The sequence below is a fragment of the Mustela erminea genome, chromosome 10 (genome assembly GCF_009829155.1).
Source record: "Mustela erminea isolate mMusErm1 chromosome 10, mMusErm1.Pri, whole genome shotgun sequence".
Classification (NCBI taxonomy): Eukaryota; Metazoa; Chordata; class Mammalia; order Carnivora; family Mustelidae; genus Mustela; species Mustela erminea.
The window spans coordinates 33709152-33715259 of NC_045623.1; the positions used below are offsets into that span (position 1 = coordinate 33709152).

Sequence of the window (6108 nt, forward strand, 5' to 3'; positions counted from 1 at the left end):
TATCTTTGATTCAAAATTGTACCTTCACCATATGCCAAATATTTAAATAATTTTTTTCTTTAATGTTTCACTTATCTATTTATATTTTATATATTGTTGTTTTACATTTCTAGTAAGAAATACAAACTGAATTTTCATTGTTTTTTTAAGGTTTTTTTTTTTTTAATTTATTCATTTGACAGACAGAGATCACAAGCAGGTAGAGAGGCTGGCAGCGAGCCCGACATGGGGCTTGATCCCAAGACCCTGGGATCACGACCCCAGCTGAAGGCAGAGGCTTTAACCCACTGAGCCACCCAGGCGACCTTCATTGTTGTTGTTTTTTTTTTTAATGTTTTTATTTGCATAAGAACTTTTGAATCAGTTTAAATGGCATACACTGCTATGTGTACCCAAACCCTTTCCTAAAATAGAACCCCTGGTTTTTAGCTGTAAAGATGTCCTATGGAATAAATACATTTTCCCGCCTTCTTGACAGGTGTGTTCATACGGCTGTTGTAAGCAAAGGAAATAATGTACAAACACAAGTGCCATTTCTGGGACAGGTTCCTACTGTGAAGGTGCGTGACTTTCTTCTCTTCTTCCTCTCTACTGACAGCAATAGAGTCAGGGTAACTGGAGATTAGGGGGTTGAAGATGGCAAAACAACAGAGACTGAGCCTCAGTTTACAACACCTGGAAAGGCACCACCACCCTACACTGCCCACCTAAACTTTTATATGGAAGACTTGACTCTTCCACTTTATTTTTAACCTTCTCTTACAGACAACATTAATTCTAAGTAACAAAATTGTAATTGCAACTAATTTATAAATTCATTTGAGGATACTAAATTTTTACAAATAGGAACAAAGAATGTTGACTATTCATTCAGACATTTTATACCCTTTATTAAAATGTGTAGTTTTGAGGATGCCTGGGTGGCTTTGGTCATGATCTCCAGGTCCTGGGATAGAGCCCACATTGCATCGGGCTTCCTGCTCAGCAGGGAGTCTGCATCTCTCTTTTTCTTTCTCCCCCATGCCTCCCCCCAACTGCTTGTTTTCTCTCTCTAATAAATAAAAACCTTTTTAAAAATGTGTAGTTTTCCTCATCTGGGTCTTGTACTTTTCCCATTAAGTTTATACCCCCAGGTGCCCCTATCTCTAATAGTTTTTCAATTAATTCTCTTGGATGCACTATCTCTACATCACACTGCCTGAAATACTATTCTCTCTCCTAAAATTTCTATTTCTTGTCGTTAAGTGATTATATAGACAAGAGACTTTTTCCTGTCTCAAATGTGGATGTTTGCTGAAGGTTTCTGGTAGACATCCTCAGCCAAATTAAACAGCTTTCTTTCTATTCCTAGCCTGACAAGATTTAAATCTGGATTGAGTGTTAAATTTTAGGAAATGTTTTTCCAGCATCTGTTGAGATTATCATGTGATTTTTTTTTCCATTTCATGTTTTTTTTTGTTTTGTTTTGTTTTTAAAGCACAGTAATAGATTTCCTAATGTACTGAGTTACATTAATAGATTATGCTCTGGTTAAACCCCACTTTGTCGTGACACATCTAACCTTGGATTTAATTTGCTAATGTTTTTTCAATGGTTACATTTGCTCCTAACTGGAGATGGGTCTATAGTTACCTTTGATGGGTAACATTATGGAATAAGGGTTCTGCTAGCCTCAGAGACCAAATTGAGAGGTATTTCAGATTTCTGTATAATCTGGGAGAGCTTAAAAAAAAATAGGAATTCTTCCTTAAATTTTCCTGAGTTATTGTTTCATTTTAAATGTAAGCAATACAAGGACCGTGTCGTATTTTATATCTGATTAGATTGTATTAACCAACTGCTATCCATTCATTAATTTCAAACTTATTGCATTGTGATTACAGGAAGGAGCTTTTGCATGTAATGTCCTTGTGGCCTGCTTCTGGTCATTTTTAACGGTATTTGAAAAGCAATACTCTGTAATTCTTAAAGTCTTGGCTCAAAACCAGTGTCCTCAATTTTGAACTCTTCAGCCAGTAATTTCTCAAAGGGCTATATTCAAATACTTAGCTCTGATTGCAAATTTGCCAGTTTCTCATGAAGTTTTTCATTATAATTTGACACCATGTTGTTGTGCATAGTTTTGTGACAGTTAATTTCTGAACTCATGTTCTTGATATTCTAAAATGTCTCTATTGTGCCCTCTTTCTTAAAATGACAGTTTAACTCAAGATCGAATTTTAAGATTTTTTTTTTATTTATTTATCAGAGAGAGAGAGGGGGAGAGAGCGAGCACAGGCAGACAGAATGGCAGGCAGAGGCAGAGGGAGAAGCAGGCTCCCTGCTGAGCAAGGAGCCGGATGTGGGACTCGATCCCAGGACGCTGGGATCATGACCTGAGCCGAAGGCAGCTGCTTAACCAACTGAGCCACCCAGGCGTCCCAAGATCGAATTTTAAATTCAAAATAATTTTCCCCCGCAACTTTAAAAATAACAGGATCTTCTAGCATCCCAACATACAGATGACAAATCTGAGACCAATGTGATTCTTTCTCCTTATAGGTAAATTGTTTCTCTTTAGAAAATTTGAGATTGTTTTCATTATCCTGGGATTACAGTAATTTTGTGAGGATATATTTTAAGTGCTTGTCTCCTTTTTCATTATTTTTCCTCAGGACTTCGGACTTTTAGTATGTGGTCAGTCTTTCATCAGAAGAAATTTTTTCCTATTATTTCTTTTCTATACCTTTTCTGTTCTCAACTTCTGTACCTCCTATGCAATATATATATTCATTGATTCAAAAATATTTACTGCGCATTTACAACGCACCCAGCACTGCGAGAGATGTAGGAGTTCCAATGATAAATTCTCTGTACATATGGCTCCTGATCTCATGCAGTTTCATTTTATTTTTTTTTAAAGTCAATAAATTTTTATTTAAGGAGTTTTTACATGTGATTCCTTTCACTGCCAGTCACTGCTCATCACCATAGTTCCTCCAAAGTTAGACTCATAATCTTCAAAACAGCCCTTTTAAAAAGAACTTGATCAATCCACAGTTGTCAATGTCACTCCTATATAACAGGAACATAAAGTAAGGTTCCATTCCAGAGATGATCACGTAAACTGAAGCCAGCCTCCCTCTACTAAATCTATTATATTACAAGTTGCATGGTTATTTACAATATGGAAGGAGTTAGCAAAAGACGTCTCTTAGAGATCTAGGCATGCACTGTTCAGTATACTAGCCATGTATGTTCAGATGAGAATCTGAAATAGGACCATTACCAAATCACGTATGGCTTCTGTTAAATTTATACTGGACAGTGCTAATCTAAGGCAATGGAAATAGAACAGAGTTGATAAAATGTTCCCAATAGGCTGAATGCTAGCAAAGTAGCAGAAAGAAAGAAAACCTATTGGGAAAATTTTTTTATGGTCATGTCCACAGCAAATGAGAAAACTGCATTCTCAAAGCCTTGGTAATGACCATGAAGTTTCATTTTAAATGGATGGTGTTTACCTGGATCTTCTGTCTCAACTTTTCTCATAATTTCTATTTTGTGACCTTTTCTTATATGATTCTGTAAGTACCTCTCAGTTTACAATTCTAGCTCAATAACTAAATTTTCAGCCATGTTTTCTTCAACTAATTAGCCTAAAATATATATTTTTTCTTCAAAGATTTTATTTATTTGACAGAGAGAAATCACAAGTAGATGGAGAGGCAGGCAGAGACAGAGACAGAGGGAGAGCTGAGCAGAGAGCCCGATGCGGGGCTCGATCCCAGGACCCTGGGATCATGACCCGAGCCGAAGGCTGCGGCTTAACCCACTGAGCCACCCAGGCGCCCCCTAAAATATATTTTTATTTTAGCAACTATTTTTTTTTTATTTCCAAGATATTTCTTACTACAGTTTGCACTTTTTTTTTTTTTTTAAGATTTTATTTAACAGATAGAGATCACAAGTAAGCAGAGAGGCAGGCAGAGAGAGAGGAGGAAGCAGGCCAAGCAGAGAGCCCAATGTGGGGCTCGATCCCAGGACCCTGGGACCATGACCCGAGCCGAAGGCAGAGGCTTTAACCCACTGAGCCACCCAGGCGCCCCTACAGTTTGCACTTTTTAAAATTAGTGCAACAACCTCTAAAATTCTTTGGAGATTATAATGATACACTGTATCTAAGGATATATATAAGAATAGTATAATTATTGCTAATTATTATTACATAAAATACTAAACTTACTTTAGTATTTATTAAAATATTTTAAAGTTTAAGGGTTTTCAGTTTTTTTTTTTTTAACCTGCGTTATATCCCCAGGATTATTTCTGCTTGTTAAGTTTACTGTTTATCTTTCATGTTGCTCTCTTCCTTAAATATTTGTTGCTTCTGAGTTAAGTATTATCGGAAAATAAGAACCAAACTTCGGGGTCAGCAAACTTTTCCTGGAAAGAAGCGGTTAATAAGTATTAGGCTTTGGAAGCCACATTAGTAGCTGTCACAGTTTCTTTACCTTTGTTTTCCACAACCCTTTAAAAATTTAAAATCCATATGAAAACAGGCAGGGAGTGGGAGGCTTGCAGATGGTGGTTTGTAAAACTACTGGATTTTTGCCAAAAAGTATTGTTACCTATAGTTTATTTTCTCAATTTGAGTGAAATTCCCTGGCAGATTTTGATTACAAAGAACCTGGCATTTTAATTGTGTGAGAGAGAAAGGGGGTGGACTCAGTTGGAAAAATGGAAAATGGACAGCCACCAGGTTTTTCTGATTGCCTATTTTGTAAGTATGAGGACTCAAAGCCCCTTGTGGTATCCATGAAACACCTAAGGTATGACCACACTTCGATGGCTGCTATACATATATGCTCTGGGAGTCTACTACATTAGAAGTTTCACTCTAATTGGCAAACAACAGGCTGTGTTATGGCTTTAAATTGGAGGAATATCATGAACCAAGATTCCTAAGCCAGGGACTAGTGTACTATTCAGTCCTTCAGTGACATGGCTTACCATACCAAAGCCACCCACTCTGACAACCACCTCTAAATATGGAGGTGCGAGAGGCGCCTTGGTGGCTCAGTGGGTTAAGCCTCTGCTAAGGCTCAGATCATGATCTCAGGGTCCTGGAATTGAGCCCCGCATTGGGCTCTCTGCTCGGCGGGGAGCCTGCTTCTCCCTCTCTCTCTGCCTGCCTCTCTGCCTATTTGTGATCTCTGTCAAGTAAATAAAAAAATATATTTTTAAAAAATTAAAAATAAATTAAAATAAAAATGGAGGTGCGGGCACGGGGTGGCTCATCTGTTTAAGAGTCCAAGTCTTGATTTAGGCTCTGGTCATGAACTCAGGATTTTAAGATCCCAGCCCCGCGTCAGGCTCCATGCCCAAGTTCCCTCTCTCCCTCTCCCTTTGCTCTCCCCCACTCTGGTCTTGCTCTCAAATAAATACATAAATACATAAATAAAAAGAAAATGGAGGTACTTCCTTAATTTTCTCTCTATGTGGACTGTGCCTCTCTGTTTCACCAAGATCTGGTTCTCTGTTTTCTATCTTCTAGCAATGCTTCACAGCAACGTTGGTATCTTCCAGTGTAGTTATGAATTGATTTTTATTACTGAAACTGTTTATCATTGTATAGTTTCTGTAACTTTAATAGAACTTCATAAGATGTCTTTAATAGAGTACATCATTTTGATCTCGACCTCTCCCCAGATTCATAATGTCTATTCATCTAATAACTAAGCTGGTTATAGTTGTTCCCTTCTACATTCTCAGTCTCCAAGAAGGCCATCTCTTATAACCCCTACCTCAAACATAGTCTTTAAAAAAATTTTTTTAAACACAAACTTGGAAATCAGGAGAAGGGGAAGGGAAATGAGGGAAGAAACTAGCATAACTGCTTCCAAGGAGGCCCAAATTGGTGGCAGCAGGGACTGAATTCACCACATCCAAGGGTCTACCCCTAAGCTTGCAGGCTCCCTGATTTTGTCTGCATAACAGAACCAGCCAGCTCAGTAGGAAATATCAAATAAAGTCACACTGCTAATTTAAAATTCGTACTGTAACTGTCACATAGACTAAAACACTTCTGCCTGCATGACTACTCCATTTTCTGTCCATCAGCAGAAC

At 37.8% G+C, this 6108-nt stretch overlaps 1 non-coding gene across 1 annotated transcript; it reads right to left on the reverse strand.

Annotated features, from left to right (window-relative positions):
- Positions 1 to 3345: 3345 nt before the first annotated feature.
- On the reverse strand, positions 3346 to 3472 carry LOC116568402. The gene has a single exon (XR_004276608.1). It is a non-coding gene; the product is annotated as a small nucleolar RNA SNORA32 (small nucleolar RNA).
- Positions 3473 to 6108: the final 2636 nt, after the last annotated feature.